Source organism: Amblyomma mixtum, chromosome 3 (genome assembly GCF_055824585.1).
Source record: "Amblyomma mixtum isolate Tamu chromosome 3, ASM5582458v1, whole genome shotgun sequence".
NCBI lineage: Eukaryota > Metazoa > Arthropoda > Arachnida > Ixodida > Ixodidae > Amblyomma > Amblyomma mixtum.
Genome location: NC_143014.1, coordinates 213,572,962 through 213,589,681, shown reverse-complemented (window position 1 = coordinate 213,589,681; position 16,720 = coordinate 213,572,962). Strand labels below are relative to the sequence as shown.

The following is a 16,720-nucleotide window of genomic DNA, read 5'->3' as shown; positions in this document are numbered from 1 at the left end:
AAGTCCCTGTACAAGCGTTTCCTCGACACCGAAAAAAGGAACTCAGGGGAGAAACGAACAAGTAGCAAAAGAACAGACAAATACACCTCAGCCATGAATCCCCATCAACACGGAAGATCATAAACATCAGAAGACACAATGAAGCTGTTTAAAGCATGGACTAAATTTACTTGGAGGAATGCACGCAGTATTGAGTGTACAGTGTCCCGTAAAAAACATGAAACGTGAAACCATCTGTCGGACATACAGCTGGAGTAAACCGAGGCCGCCAGCGCTTGTAGGCTGGAAAAGGTTATCATGCCCCACTTATTCAAAAGACGAATCCCACACCAAAGTTTCGGAAATTCTGTCGAAAAGATTGATATAAAGTCTTATGCAATGAATAACTTCCAGTGCATAATAAATTTTAGTGACGAGAAGCAGACTGCATGCGGTCGCGCTTGGCTTATCAGAGCAGAAAAACGCGAGGTCATCCGCATAAGCCAATACCTTCAATTTGTGACCCATAATACCAAAGCCACTGAAATCCGCATTGTTTATAGCACTTAGACAAAGTCGCTTCAAGTGGCTCCAACGAGTGGCACAGTTGGCATATGCACTTAACATGCATATAAAAGCAAATTTACGCACAGGTATTGAGGCTACTTTTTGGTCATATTACCAAGCGGCATCTGCCGATTAATAATCTAGAGGCTTAGCGCCAGTTCCGACGCACTACACCATTGGTGTTCTTTACACCCGGGGTGACAACGAAGCGCGGCACTAATCTTTAAACATAGCCTTTATGAGGGAAAGAGGTGGCTTTTGCGGAATAGCAATAGCAGTGCTCGCGGAGTTCGGAAAAAAGGTTAATCTTATTCTCTAGCAAGCTGGTTAAAAAATTTCTTAAACTTACCTTTTAAACTACTGTAATGAGTGGCCTGGTTAATGAGGGCCCTGGCTGAGTCACGTGTACAGGTGGCTGTTGCTGAGAGCGCTAACAGTCGCGCGCTTTTTGAATGGAGCATGAGATGGTCTGAATTTGTTGAGCCACAACATCGGGCAACAGCGCGCCTACGAAGTGCTAAAAACCGTTACAGGTGTTACCAATGGCCAGCTACAAATCTCGAAATGCAGCCAGGTGATCAGATGCAGTAGTTAAATTGTGAAGTGCATAAATTTCGCAAACAATGGTATTATTGCGTCGATATATGCATGTTTATGCCGTCCGAAATGTTCGATCAAAGCCGTTTTAGAGAAAGAAGCAATCGAAGACTAAGAAACCTGGAATCATATTCTTTGAGAACCTGACGGCAACCAAGACACGGCTGCGCTGCCTCGCAAAACGCAAAGCGAAAGAAAATGGTTACCAGTGCGTTTAGACTTCAGAAGGGCGAGTCCTTGTGCGCAAATGACCTGATGCAAGTGCTGCTAGGATTTCAAACGAAGATGACCCCGAAAAAATTGCCTAGCGCTCGATAGAGATCGATTGATGAAACAGCTAACATGCGCTAATTCGATCACTCAGTCAGGTTATAGTACGCGAAATTAAGCAGCCCTCCCTTGCGCTTTTTGCATCAGAAAACCTACGTCGCACCAAATGAGTGCGTGAGCAGGACAGCGCTGTTAGGAGGGGCGCATAAAGGAACGCGCCGTCAGATGTCGCTATCTAGTAGTTGCGTCACAGTTCTCATGGTATTCAGTAAAACGGCGAGTTGACCGAGTTGGTACATCTTGAGGAAAACAGCGCAAGATTAGGGACAAGAGAAAAGAAGACGACGGAACAGGCGCTGTCCCGTCGTCTTCTTTTCTCTTGTCCCTGTTCCTGCGCTCTTTTCCTCAAGATTCTCATGGTATGTCCGCTTTTGCTTACCTGCGATCCAGGGAAACTCAGTGACCAAATGAAGTAGGACAAAAAACGGCCCCGCATTCGTCAGCAGTGGAGAGCAACTAACTGCTGGTGCTAACAAAAGAGACGCATTCTGTACTACATGAGGTTTGAGCGCACAGGAATGCCTCGCATATCTCCGAACGAACCCGACAATCTTTCCGTAGGAAATAATTCTCGCCGAAAGAATCCGATGCTTTTTTAAATAAACACCGAAAAAAGCCGGCTGTATTTTCGAAATTGAAACCGAAAAGTCAAACCCATAATCACAAAGAATACTTTCAGTTTTGCAGCGTCCCAGGGCAAATTAGCCGGCTCTGTGGCCCTGTCAGTGTCATAGGGTCTACTTTTTTATCGGCTTTATTAATCATCTAATTTGTTATTATAATGAATGCCCATTTAGCGCCCGCAGCATTTTTATTTATTGCTAGCGTTCGCAACATGAATTTATGTTTTTTTATTTAGTTTGTTCACTTAGATGGATCATTATCCCATTTTGGCCAACTGCCTGCGTCACTTTACTCAGCTTTATCTAAGTTAATGAGCACTTTGTTTTAAAGCGCCATTTCGGTAGCTCTTCCACATTTATTCATTCACGTTGTGTTTTGCTCTGTGGATACTTATATAAATCCTGTCAAGTTCAGCTATATGTTTCTAAATACGTACTATCCGCATTGCGCCTTCTATGGTGAAGTAGCTGACTTATACCATACGGTATGAGCATGCCAGAAAAAATCCAACTATGCAAAGAATCAATAACCAAACAAGTGAGGACTGGGAGGCGGCGCTGTCCAGCTCCCATTCGGAAGACCAGATTTCGCTGGTGAACCAGGCAAGAGCAGCGGCGAAAGTCTGTGGGTTCCTGGAATGAGGGCTTACCCAAGCACATTATGAATTAAACGTTTTACTCTCTCTCTCCATGACTTCGGCGGGGCAGCAGAAACATGCTAAACGGCACCGCGCTGGTTACTATGATTGATCAATCGCTCGGAATCCATCGAAGCAAGCATAGCTCTTATTTGCGAAACGACATCTGTATGCTATGGCTTGAATACTTTGGAAAATAGGATTAAAAAAAAAAAGAGAGGGCCCGTCCGGGATTTGAACCCGGGACCTCTCGCACCCAAAGCGAGAATCATACCCCTAGACCAACGGGCCACCTGAAGCGATAATGTAAAAACACGCACATGAGTAAGACATAGAGAAATCCGCTTTTATGTTATCTTTCGGTTTTATTTTACAGCCTAAAGTCCCTAAAGCTAGTTAAAATTCGGTAGGCGTTGCGTCTGTTTAACGCACTATACTGTTCAGGTAACATCTATATTTGCATGTTCAGAATTGAACAACAGTTACATCACACAAGGAATGCTATTGTTATGTCTGAACTGTCTGCGAAGGCACCGGCGCGTCTCATTGATGCCAAGTATACCGTGGAGAGTTTAAGGGCGGATAGCAACTATGGCCTGGCAACGAGCACGCGTCGACGAGGGCAACGAGCACGCGTCGACCGTACACGGAGCTCCAGTTCGCATCGTATCGAGTATCCGGATGAGGCAGAAGCTACACAAGGCTACCCTAGAACGGCGACCTCGCCAAGGTGCGACGGCGTGGGCGTGACGCAAGCAACGCTGGCTCCGCGCGGGGGTCAGTTCACCGTAACCCGCCGGTTGGAGAAACGTACACGTCGCTGAGAAGCAAGCCTACGGGACGAACGGACACGCCGAGAACACGATCTTCCTATTTCGCAGCGTCAGAAACAGCGGTTGCCTGCGGAAGGCTGGTGGTGTGTGTGCCTACGTGCTGTGGCTAACGTGCAGAAATTCGAGGGCGGGCTTTTATGGAGTCGTGTGTAAAGAATGGCAATTTGTGCTCTTCGATTGGTGTGTGCCCAATGACAACAAATTCCTTTCCTGGGGACTGTTAAGTTTGGCGAACACGGGCCTGGGAAGAATTAGTACCGGACGTGACTCATCGCGAAGCAAAAGATACGGCGAGGCCTGTGCTCGTCACGGGACTAGTGACGTCTATTTTCACGATTTTAGTTTCAAAATCGGTCACTACGAAGGCACCAATCGGCAAGCCAAATTTAAAAAAAAAAAACATATTTTTAAAAATTAATAATAAATTGACGGCTCAGTTCCGAAGGTTCATACTTGGTGCGAATGCTTCTTAGCATCATTTCTAAGCGCTGAAAACATTTACAAGCGGCTTTTAAATCGTTGCATAGTACTTTTAAGGAAAGGAAATGGACACGACAGTACATGTCTCTAAAGCACCCCTATAAGACAACACCGCATTCACTAGGCCCTGGTTCAATTCCCCAACTCCACCAATTTCCTTCTCGCAGTTATTTATTAATGCTTCTGGGATTTTTCGCTCACGGCCAACGCCGCCGACGCCGACGCCGGCTTTTCTGCGACACGGGGCCCTTAACGCTATCGCGTTGAAACATGATCGCTGCTTTTGTAAGCATGTAGAGTCTGTCCACGCAGAAGAAAGGCACACACTGCTCACCAGATTAAAATATCGCTACAATTAGCTGCCACGGTGGCTCAGTGGTTATGGAGCTCGGCTGCTGACCCGAAAGACGCGGGTTCGATCCCCGCCGCGGAGGTGGAATTTCGATGGAGGTGAGATTCCAGAGGCCGGAGTACTGTGCGGTGTCAGTGCACGTTAAAGAACCCCAGGTAGTCGAAATTTCCGGAGCCCTTCTCTACGGCGTTCCTAATAGCCTGAGTCGCTTTGGGACGTTAAACCCTGATAAACCAACCAAAACTGTTTTACTTTGCACATTCACAAAAGGTTAGTGGCCGCACCTCCCCCAACCATTCAGACCTGTCAGTTTATCGCAGTAGCAGCTCAGCTTCAATGTGGCCGTCGATGTTTTTGCCCTGCTTTGAAGACAGCGTGCCCAATTCGCCGTGCTGAATAGCCGTCCTGGTGATGCATTTTATAGCAACAATATCTTTTGCATGACGAAAAGGTTTAATGTCCTTCCTTAGAACTTAAAAATGGTAAAACCAGGTGTAGATATGCGCCGGAGGCCATGTAGGTTTCCTTTCTTCTCTATTCCAATGCGGCGGTTAAGTCTTCGCGCACATAGCCATCCGCCCACGTGTGCAACTCAGCCTGCTTGCTGGCCCAGGCTTTTCCCGCGCTGCTGCTGCTGTTGAGGTGCCGGACCCCGCAAATGAGAAATTATTACCACATTAGAAGCAGTGGTGCATTCTTAACAAAAATAACTTCTACAATAATTAATTATTTTCACTTTCAAATTACTGCTGAATAGCAATTAATTACATGCTCCTTACTAGAACATAAAAGTAATTCATTAAGTTAAAATCCACAAGAAATATGTTTAAGTTTCTCTAACTGCCTTACAGGAATTCAATACTGCCATGTCTGCCAGCTACTCCTGCCGCAGTTGCCCAAGGGAGCTCAACGGTGCCTCACTTCACCCTAAAATGAAGAGACCTGCCGCAAAAACGGGGCTTCGTCCAGCAGCATGACGGGGCACACATCGAAAAGTTAAAAAAAAAAAAAGAAACGGGCCCGTCCGGGATTTGAACCCGGGACCTCTCGCACCCAAAGCGAGAATCATACCCCTAGACCAACGGGCCACAAGGGAAGGCGGTTTAGGAACACGTCCTTGCGCAAGATACAGAGCATACCGGTTTAAAGATCTCGTTCGGTTTTTTTCCTCAGCCGAGAGGAACCCTTGCACCCGTTTTGAAATTGGACCCTTAAGTGCCCTTTCCAGGGCATTACGTAAGGTTGGGGGGGGGGGGGGGGGCTGCCGCACACGGAACAATATATTAAATAAAGTCAACATAAATAAATAAGAACAAAAATTTAATTAGACAGGTATATATACACAATGAGTGCAATGAAGAAAAAGCCAGTAGAATCAAATGAGAACTGTTACTGTGAATGCAATCAACTGGAGCTGAGGAAGTACAGAGGAGTTGCTGAAGTACATCAAACTAATGGTTTGAAAAGAAATTTAAATAATTTTGTAATGTTCTAAGCCAGTCAGTTACAGATTTTTAAATGTGATAAGATCACGTTCTATGACAGTGGAATCTGGCAATTCATTCCATTCCTGTCTTGCTGTAGGTAAAAATGACCCAAGAACTCCCAACCACAAAGCCCTCCGTTGCAGCTAGTTGAAATTACGCGGGCGTTGCGTCCAAAATACTCTGCAGTACGGATTGTTTCAGGTAAGATATTCTGCAATTTTTCAAAATAGTGTTTTTGAGTTCGAATGGTGCTTTCTTAGCCATAGCATCGACGGTGGTATAGAGCATTAGAATGCAGCTAAGACGGGATAACTCGTAGGCTGGTTAACTAATATTGACTGCTGTTAGTCTATTGAGAGGCGTGTAGTCGACCGTAAGTAATATTCGTATCAGTTTTATAATTTATAAAACGGAGCTACACTCGGCGCTGTGGGCCAACACATTTTGGCTGTTGCGATGAGCTACGTATTCTGGAGAGGTTGCTTTCCCTGCCAGCGTTTCCAAAGTACATACGTTTTGGCGCGATGTAGGAAAACTAAGGCGAGTAGTAGGAGTGAGGCAATCGGCGCCAAGTTTCACTCAGCGTGTGAATGTGTTAACTATGGGAACCTCGACTAAAAGCTCCTATGCTAAGAGCGCTGGAATTTCTTACTGTGATCAAAATACAGTATTAAACTGGAGAGCGGGAGCACTAATTTCATTCTACCTGTGGTGGCAAAATTCCTAGATTCGCCCCTGCCTTGTATTTCATTATTATTCAGTGTTCGAAATGCGTCAGTCTACAAATGCGAGGCGTACGTTCCGTATGCCTGCCCGAACAGCGCCACTTTACGTCGGGCGTAGTAGAAAAAGACGCAGATATCTCCCCGTGTTTCGTGCTGGCTAGCTCCCGTGTTCTGATTTCACACCGCCAAGAAAAGAGCAGCTGTGGCAGCTGCAGTCAGAGAAACCGGAAGCTGCGGGAGCCGCGTTCTCCGATTGCTGTACGCCAGCCACGCCGGTGCGTCCCGCTCGCGTCTCCTACACACACGAGTTCCGGCAAATGCGCGAGCGCGTAGGCCTGCTATGCGTACGCCTTGAAACCATCTTCGGAGTCGAGGCTTGAGGTGTAAAGGAAAGAAAACGACGTGCAATTTAGTGTGGTTAGGGTAAATGCGAATTAGTTGAGCTAGCACATCGGTTTATGGTTTGGTTCGAGGCTCGGTTTTAAAGGTCAAGCAAGCTGCAGAAAAAGAACTGCGAAATCGGTGAGTAGGGGACCTTAGAGCTAGCACACTAAAACTGCCGGGGTAACTTATGCTCGGTCTTGAGGGTATGACACGATGGTATTTATTTATGTATTTATTTATTTATTTATTTATTTATTTATTTATTTATTTATTTATTTATTGCATTTCCCTCAAATGCCGCATGAAATGGCCTAAATTTGTTGGACACAGCAACCTGGACAACAGCGTTTTCAAAATTCTAAAAACTTTTGTGGCTATTATTAACGGCCAACTACAAATCTCTAATTGCAACCAGGCGCCTAGATGTTACAGCTAAAAATTTAATTGTTTGAATCCGCCAATGTGGGTATTACTATCCTGCTAAAGTATGTTTCCGACTAAAAACGGCTATCATTAAAGATTATTTATTTATTCGTTATTTATTTAGTACATACTGAGGACCCTTGGCTCCAAGCAGATGGGCATGAAAAACATTAATGCCCAAATCGAGATAGGGCAAGCAGCAAAGTACACAAATTTTTGTCATGCTATGCAGCTGTCAGTGATGCATCGTTCCAATTCAATACTTTACAAGGAAAGGGAAAACTTAAAGGTATCTGTTCGAGCGTACTAGAGTGTCAGTGAATCAGGATGCTATGCCTTGTGTGGCGTGTTATTGCTGGTGTTATATAACACGACTCGTTTATTTCAAGCTTATAGTTAAAATGAAGACTAGAAATTCAACCCTCCGCTGTTTTCGGCATGATTCAAGGGTCGGTATAGAATTTTCTGTGATGATTTTAGAGCGGTAGTCCAGTCTTTCGAATCGGTTAAATATAAACCTAAGTGTCTTTCTCTGTATTCTTTCGAGACGCTTAATATTTGACTTGGTGTAAGGACCCCTTGCAATGCATACGTACTCCAGCTTCTGTCTAACAAATGAATAGTAAAAGACTAATTTTACATCAGGAGGAGCATTTTTTAGTTTGTGTCTGAGGAAGCAGAGTTCACGAAAAGCGGAAGAACAAATGGTATTGATATGCATGTTCCACGATAATGTACGTGCCAAGGTAGCACCCAAGTATTTGTAGTTGTTAGTTTCGGCAGTGGTGAAGAATCTAGTGCGCAGGAAAAATTAAGTGAGGATTTTTTACGATTGATATGTAGAAGTACTGATTTCTGAGCGTTATGTATGCGTGCTCCATTCACTGCACCAGGTAAGAATGCTGTTTAGATTTATTTCTAGCATATTATGATCATTAGGACAAGTTACATATCTAAGTGGTCAAGTGGCCAAGTGTGCAGGCCTTTTCACAGAGAGTTCGAAGAGCGCCACCATATTCGGCACCGGGCTTTAGGACTGCTGACATCTGCTTGTGAAACAGAAAGCTCCCACAAACTATTCCTCCGTCCCAACGGTCATCGAGGGTTGTGGAGAGTTCAATGGAATTCAACCAAAGTTATGTCATGTAAGTTTAATGTCTTTAACATATTGTCAACGAAGAGCACGTAACGGCAGAGACAGAGATGTATCTAAACACCTGACACGCGCAAGGTCAGATCACCAGCCTAGTTCATCAGGAAAAGAAACTGGTGTTAGGAAGTTGTACAGCTTTATCCCTGCCTTGAAAAGTAGGAATAAACAAGTAGCGGTAATGTCCACTTTGTTGATTAAATAACAGAACAATACAGACAATAAGCCTAGCGACGAGTCAACTATATTTCCTGCAGCCAACCTAGGTTCTCAGTCTATACTAAGAACGCCTGGGTCAATAACCCGCCACGAAGGAAATAGGCGCACTTTTCTCAATTACGAAGTAATCCTATGCACTTCAACAAGTCCGCATTACCAATGCGTAAAGAAAAAATGAAATAACCTGTGTGATGACGAGGAGAGTTCTCGAAGACGAAAAACACGGGCGTAGACTGCATCACTAAACTTATGGTACAAGGAAACTCTAATAAACCAAGTGACTCACGTGCTGAGGGCGATGCAGTCGAAACCGACCAAGCTCCTAATCCTTTTATGGAATATTTGGGGGTATTCCTTACGCGGACACTAAAAAAATTTTCGAAAATTCACACGCGAACCACCTAGTTCAACTCAGAAGAACGGTCTAATTTCAGCAGGGGGCGAGCATATTCCGGCCAGGTATGAGCATTCATGGTTTTACATTCGTGTTACAAATTTTGCACATTATCAAGAGGGTCAGTAATGAACAGCACCATCGCGCCATACCGGTAGTGGCAAATATCACGGCTGCCTTTATTATCCTCACTTGCGAAGCGTTAATTCCAGTAAGCGCATCCTAACAAAAGGAAGCTCCCGTCCCAAAAGCTCTCCTGGGCTATCAGACCCTGAAAACACCATCTGGCGAAATACTGTAACTTCACTGGAGCGGTAGTAACGAACAGTAATGAGGAGTGGTTGCTGTGGTGACACTAGTGGCATTGACAACGATGGATGAATAATTCTGAATTATCTTCAGAGGTAAACCTTCACTATACTACCTCCCATTTGTTACTGTGTCTGAACAACCTAAATGCAATTAGCAGCTTACAACTTATATCTTTGGTTAGTTACAAAACTGATCAGCACGGCAACTGGTAACCCCATAGATGGACTCCGTTATCGACGATTGTTCCATCGAAGATAATATTCTCCGAAAGAAACCAAAAAAAAAATTCTTTTTTTAAATAAACACCTGAAAAATCTCCGGCGTTTTCATGAAATGAAAACCCAAAGTCCAACCCCTAATTAAAGCGCTTTCAGTTTTACAATGTTTTAAAGCAAATTAGCCGGTCCTGTGGCACAGTAACTGTAACAAAACCTTGTTTTTACGCTTTGGTCAATCCTCTAATTTGCTACTCTAATGACTGCACTTTTAACCTCTTCGTCATTTTCCTTTACTGCTCCTGTAGTTACGCTCTCTTTATTACCCTTAGATATGTTAATTTTAATTGGATTACACAGCCTGTGGAAAACACGCATGCTGGATCGACATGGCGAATTTTTGTTTCTGCTAAATTAAATTTCTGTAGAATGATTGTACGCCTGAAGGAATTGTACGCCCGGACCGATTATGAACCGAAGTGCTACTCACTCTTAGTTCTGTATTGTTCATTGCCTTTTTTATAGCTCTCTATCGCTTAGATGTGTCGTGTTATGATGTATTATCTATGTGCTCCGAATTGACTTCTTCCTCGTGCTAATGATGTATTAGCCATGTGCTCCGAATATACTCTTTTCTCGTCCTTCAATGCTTATGTGCGTTGATGTTCCACTGTTTTCTTAATGTTTGTAGATCGCTCAAGTACATAAAACATCGCATCATTGTACTATACTAAATAGCATGTTAAAAAAAAGGATCTTTCGTCTTAGGTTTTGATTGTCGCTTTGGGTGCAAGAGGTCCTGGGTTGAAATCCTGGACGGGCAGTTTTATTCTAAAAAAAAGTTCGTTTTTTTATGCTTCGCGCCTTTAGCCCCGATTGCAGGGATACTTTCGAAGCATTCACGTCTCACGCCTACACTCGAGCGCGCATGCCGGAACTGGATCGTCCGTGCGCGCGCGGCAGGAGGCCCCGAGCGCGACGCGCTGTCGTGGCTGGCATTCACCAATCGAAGGACGCGGCTGCGACGACTTCGGGATCGAGTCCTTGAGCTGACTGCAGCTGCCACAGCTGCTCTTTTCTTCGCGGTGTGAAATGAGCGCCAGAATGAGTGCGATCTAGCACGAGGCACATGGAGATGCGTGACTATACTACGAACGGCGCGGTTTGGCTCTGTGCGCGAGGGGCACGACGCATACGCCTCACATGTTTAGGGGGCCCTGATGTATTCCGAGCGCTGATGAATAATTGAATTGATGTAAGGGCCGAATTCAAGAATTATGCCAGCACAGGCGAAGTGAAATAAGTGCGCTTCCTCTCCGTTTTCATACTACATTTTCATCTAACTGTGAAATTTCAGCGCTCAGCTTTATGCCCAGGTTTTCGTGACAAACACTGTCACACGCTGAGACATCGTGCGTATTACCTCACTTGTCCTTGCTCGTTCACAATACTCTTCCTTCGCTGCCTCGAACAATCAGCGCAGATCGCGCGGCGTCTTCTGTATCCTTTTGCCAGAGCTCAGCATTTTGCGACAGCAGCAACGAGATTATTTTTCTAGCGGTGCATAAGATTTAGAGTCGATTCACCTCAACAAGCGAACGGTAATCTTTCGTGTCACTTTTTGCATCCACGCTGCACTTTTGACCTTAGTTACTGAAATACATATAGTTTTGTAGTAGCAATAACTTGTTCTGGTGAGCAGTGTTCCTTCCCTCCTTATGAACAGTCGCTCTTTACACCGTTTCCCCTCCAAGAGGAGGGATCATGTTTTCTTTTCGTAGGTTGTCGGGCCCATTGCACTCAGGTATTGAATCTCTTTGTCGCTCCTGAATGAGGGGCGGTGTATTCTCCGCCTTAGGCATGCCAATTTAAATATCTTCGCATTTGAGCACTTGTTCGCCTTTCTTTGGTCACAACCTTAATGTACTCCTAGTACGATGCAACGCTTGAAAGACGGAGAAAAGCAAAGGGCACCTGAAAAACACAGTCCGATAAAAAAGACGCAGCGCCTCTGGAATTTAAACTAGCCGTCGCGGAGGGGAGGACTTCGTGAATACGAAGATGACTCTCGGGTGAAGAATGAAACCGAAAAATAAACGCAAAACCGGATTTCGGGATATCTTACTCAAATGCGCTTTTGCGTACGGTTAGTTCATGTGGCCCGTTGGTCTAGGGGTATGATTCTCGCTTTGGGTGCGAGAGGTCCCGGGTTCAAATCCCGGACGGGCCCTTCGTTTTTTCAACCATTTTTATTTTTTTAGGGGCGCCCCGTCATGCTGCGTCGCGAAGTAAATTTTTTGGCGGCAGTCTCTCTTTTCTTGTAGGCGAGGAAAAAAAATTGGAGGGGACACATAAGCTGCCCCTTAAGTTTATAATGCGATAGCTAATAACTTAATGCCCATATATGCAGAACTGGTCTTTCTCTACTTACATTTCATAGATCCTTGAGAGTCCTCATACCACTCCATTGGTGCAGCGGTTAACCGATGCGCCGCTACGTGCTACCTAGGGTTGGACTTGTGCGATCCAGGTTGTTCATCCCGAATAATCTCGCGCGACCAATCATTAATTTAACCGCCCCCTGCCTCGGTGCGATGCCAAGTTTACTCACAAACCCCTTGCGCAAGTTCATGATGACGCCACAAGGTTACGTGACTTAGGTGGCCCAGCTGGATTTTTCGTTCGCGGTCGACGACGTCGACGCCAGATTTTCTGCGACGCGTGCTCCTTAACGTTATCGCGTTAAAAATAAACACATTATTAGTTAGCAGTAATTAACACACTGACAGTATTTAGGGCACTGGTTACGAAATTAAATGCTATCATCCTAGAATAAAGTAACAGCGCTGGTGTATGGTGTCAGGCCGTGAGAAAAAAAAAAGTACATGGAAGTTAATTTATAAAAACTAGTTTGCACGAAAACGCAATAAGGGAAAACAAAATAGGTGAGAAGTAACAGTCAACCTACGCGCACATACACGTCCCGTCTACGCAAGTGGAGCTCGGTAATCCTGCCTTGTCTCATTCATGTCGGAATTGCTTTATCTGTTTGTCATAGGTACAGGCCCCGCCAAAGTACACAGCCCAACGGGTTCGCTTCTGAGCTGTTTAGCGTGGCTCTCTAGGGCATCAAACCATCCAAACCTTGGGATGATTGAGGACGCAAAGCCATTCCTCTTTCGAGAGATCGCAGTCTCTAAGGATGCATACCGAGGATTGCTGCAGGCCTCTGCAGCAAAACGAAAACAGTTTTACGCTGGAAAGAAAGGAAAAGCTACCACACTAGAAATTTAGAAGGAGCACAGAGCGCGGCGCATCGTGTGGTCCATGTGATGACTAAACCATCACGAGAGCCGCGACATGACACTCTTTGGGGACGCTCGTTCATGGTCTCGCTTCGGCGACGCCTCGTAAGGCAAGAAACTTGCCACCGTTCTTACATGCCATGGAAGAGATGACAGCCTATGAATAGACGGCGCTACGCTAGCATACGAAGATTCACAAAGAGGAGAAGTGGGCGCAGCCGTGTGTCTAATGTCGCGCGGCAATCACTCAAAACGAACAACAGGACTACTCTGGCACATGATCCCGTTGTCTCGTCGTGTTCCTCGTAATTTGTTACTTTGTCTCGAGACTGACTTCAACTGGCACTCAGTACCCAGCAAGCGGTGACGTACAGCTCAAAAACACCTTTTTCACACAAAATCACCATCAACAAATTAATTGGACGTGTACTGGTATGTTATCTTGTTTTCCGTTTAAAACGGAAAGTCTGACCCCGATTTATATATGACTAATGAGAAGCCTCCTTCGCTGGACGACACCGTAATCAGCAGAGTTGACGGAATCGGAGGCACGATGGAATCGCTGGAAGCAAAGTACTAAAGTGCTGTAGAGAGACACTGAAGTCCTTCAATATCATCAGCGCTTTTTTTTTATTTTTTTATTTTCATCCATTCACAAAACGCAGTGAGCTCGCCATGAACTCCAACCGATACTTACTTTGTACGCGATAAAAGGTAAGCTCAGCTTTTTGGAAGCAGCCGTTTGAGGCCACGGTGCAGTAGCTTAGAAGAGACTAACAGTCAGCATGATGGTATATGTTTCAGAAATTCAGTCAGCATGAAAGATGGAGAAAAACAATGGGGGAAGCACACAGAGTACGATGCTGACTCGCGAAGAATGCACTGACGTGAAAAGCTATTCTTGTGTTTCACGGTTGGTGGCGCCACCAACCGTGCCGTATGGCGGGCAACTAGATGGCCGCAGAATACTAGTGATACCTGCGTAGCTCCACAGCATTCTCATAGTAATGGGCTTTCTGAATCAGCATTACTGCTTGAGGGTTTCTTTTTTGTTTGTACGGAGCGAGTCACTGATAACCTCAGCGTCGCGGGTTTTGATGACAATGTGATTGAAGAACGCCAATGCGATAACCAACGTCGCATGCCATTCTGGCACGGGTGTCGCAGGATTCGTCCGGTGGAACAAACATAACCACTGAGAGTCCTACGAAGGTAAGTGTGTATTCCATTTTTTATATTTTGTTTAAAGAACGTGGGGGTGCCCCTCGGTGCTAACGGAGGCAATAAGTGTTCTGCTGCTGAACTGGGGATTGCGGGTTAAAACAGCGGCAACGGCAGGTGCATATACATGGGGGCAAGCTGCAAAAACTCCCGTTTCTTTCTGATGTCAGTGCCGGGTAAAGAGCGGCTGGTGGCTGAAATTAAACCGAAGCCCTCCACTATTCGGTCCACATATCCAAGGCACAGCTTTGGCGCATAAAACATAAGGCGCATAAGGCAAGCCATATATGGCTTGCGCAATTGATCGCTGCCCAGCGTCTCAGACACACCCAGAGACTCCAAACAAGCATCATTGAGATATCTATATTTTCTTTCAATACAGTATATTTCATCCATTTTTACCTGTGATGATGTGCTGCACACTTTGTACCTATAGGTAACAAAATGATAAAATAAAGTGCATGGGTTTTAAACAAGAAATACGCTGCTATGCAGTTTGGCAAAGCAAACATTGGATATCTGTAATCGACGCGATTTGTTTTGCTTGCGCGTTGTGCTACCGCGTGGCACAATTCGGAGATAGCAGGCGGCAAAGGCATTACAACTATCATATCTCGCTGTGGTAGGACCTCTCATTAACAGCGCTATAAGGAGAATTATATACCGGAACGAAACTCGTCCAGTTTGCACATTTCTTTCAAGGCATAATTCCGTCGGAATTGTGAAGCTCAATAGAATTTTTGGTTGGTTTATGGGGTTTAACGTCCCAAAGCGACTAAGGCTATGAGAGGCGCCGTAGTGGAGGGCTCCGGAAATTTCGACCACCTGGGGTTCTTTAACGTGCACTGACATCGCACAGTACACGGGCCTCTAGAATTTCTCCTCCAAAGAAATTCTAGCCGCCGCGGCCGGGATCGAACCCTCCATAGCATTTTATCAGGTTTGCGTTTCGAAAGAAATCTGTTCAGAATTTATTTGGTAGAGTAGCAATGTTAAGTTTTTCATCGAAGAGCTTGGTATATATGTGTGTTGTTGAATCAAGCAATTTTTCAAATAGCTTAGGCATCGTTCAAGTTGAACCGATCAATGACATCTGTTACCCTAAAGGAGAAAGGAAGAGGTATAAACCGGTGTGTTATCGGTGGGACAGATTTGAATGCAAACAAGGGTGGCTCACCATCACTCTGTACTAAACATTGTCGGCGACGGGCCCATATCTCACGAGTATCCGCGTCAAACTCAAGTTCCTCGTTTACGCAGCTCTTTCTGTTACTGCAGAGGAAGCTTTCACGATAATCAGATTGCTAAATCAAACTAATACCGCGCACACGGAATAAATACCTTGTTTGCAGTTTACACCACGGTACTACAAGTGGTCTAGGCTCTCCTCTGGGATTGAGAAAAGGAAAGGCGTGTAAATGGCTCAGTTTGCCGGTGGACGCCGTAGGAGAAAAACACGAGCGCTCCGTGGAAACACGCTTTTAGCCGGCGCAATAGTGGAGGGTTCGGGATAATTTCCACTACCTGTGATTCTTTAACGTGCACTCACCGCACAGTACACGGGCCTCTGCAGAACTTTGCCTCCATCGAAATTCGACCGCCGCGGCCGGGATCGGACCCGGGTCTTTCGGGTCAGCAGCCAAGCGCCCTAACCACTGAGGCAGCGCGACTGCGTAAGATTGATGGCTGGCTTTGCTGACACACCCGGTATAAAGCAGATCAACAGTGTACTGCACTGGAAGTGAGGGTAAGTCTCTAGAGTATCAATCGGCAGCAGCGCGGGGTTTCGTGGATACGAATTGAATTGCGGATCGGTAACAAATCCGAAAAGAAGCCTCGATATCAGACTTCCAGTTGTTACGCAAGTGCGTGTTTTTATGCGTGGTTGCATACTACGCCTCGTGTGTCTGCCATTGTCTAGGGGGTGTGATTCCTGCTTTCGATTCGGGAGGTCCCGGTTCAAATCCCGGACTGGCCCGTAATTTTTAAATACTTCTTTTTTTAGTGTTCCCGTTCTGTAGGGGGCACAGTTTTTTGCGTTCGGCGCGAGAGGTCCCGGTGAAAATCCCGGACGTACGAAGCCTCGATGCGCGCGCCCCCTCCGCTGGTGGAGGGGGCGCGCGCATCGAGGCACCTTACCCGGATGGGCCCGTAATTTTTTAATATTCTTTTTTTCTTCCTGTTCCCGCTGTCTGGGGAGTATAATTCTCGCTTTGGGTGCGAGAAGTCCCTGTTCAGATCCCGGACGGGCCCTCAATTCATAAAAGCAGGTTTAGAAGAGCGTTAGCTCTTGTTACTTACGTTTGTCAAGGACGCCTCTTTCTGCAGTGAAGGTCAAAGTGAAAAAAACAGTAACCACGTGACCACACTGTAGCACCTCAATTAATACCTCTACTTTAAATTCGTTATATATGAGCAAGTATAGCGGTCATAGCAGTGTACAGCCCCTCCTCCCCTTCCACCCTTCTCCCGGTACCACCATCTGC

The 16,720-nt window shown here is 45.5% G+C and overlaps 3 non-coding genes across 3 annotated transcripts; 1 reads left to right on the top strand and 2 right to left on the bottom strand.

The window, feature by feature from the left end:
- Nucleotides 1–2,953: 2,953 nt before the first annotated feature.
- TRNAP-UGG (transfer RNA proline (anticodon UGG)) lies at nt 2,954–3,025 on the bottom strand. Its single transcript has one exon. It is a non-coding gene; the product is annotated as a tRNA-Pro (tRNA).
- A 2,390-nt stretch (nt 3,026–5,415) lies between these two features.
- TRNAP-UGG (transfer RNA proline (anticodon UGG)) lies at nt 5,416–5,487 on the bottom strand. The gene has a single exon. It is a non-coding gene; the product is annotated as a tRNA-Pro (tRNA).
- Nucleotides 5,488–11,866: 6,379 nt separating this feature from the next.
- TRNAP-UGG (transfer RNA proline (anticodon UGG)) lies at nt 11,867–11,938 on the top strand. The gene has a single exon. It is a non-coding gene; the product is annotated as a tRNA-Pro (tRNA).
- Nucleotides 11,939–16,720: the final 4,782 nt, after the last annotated feature.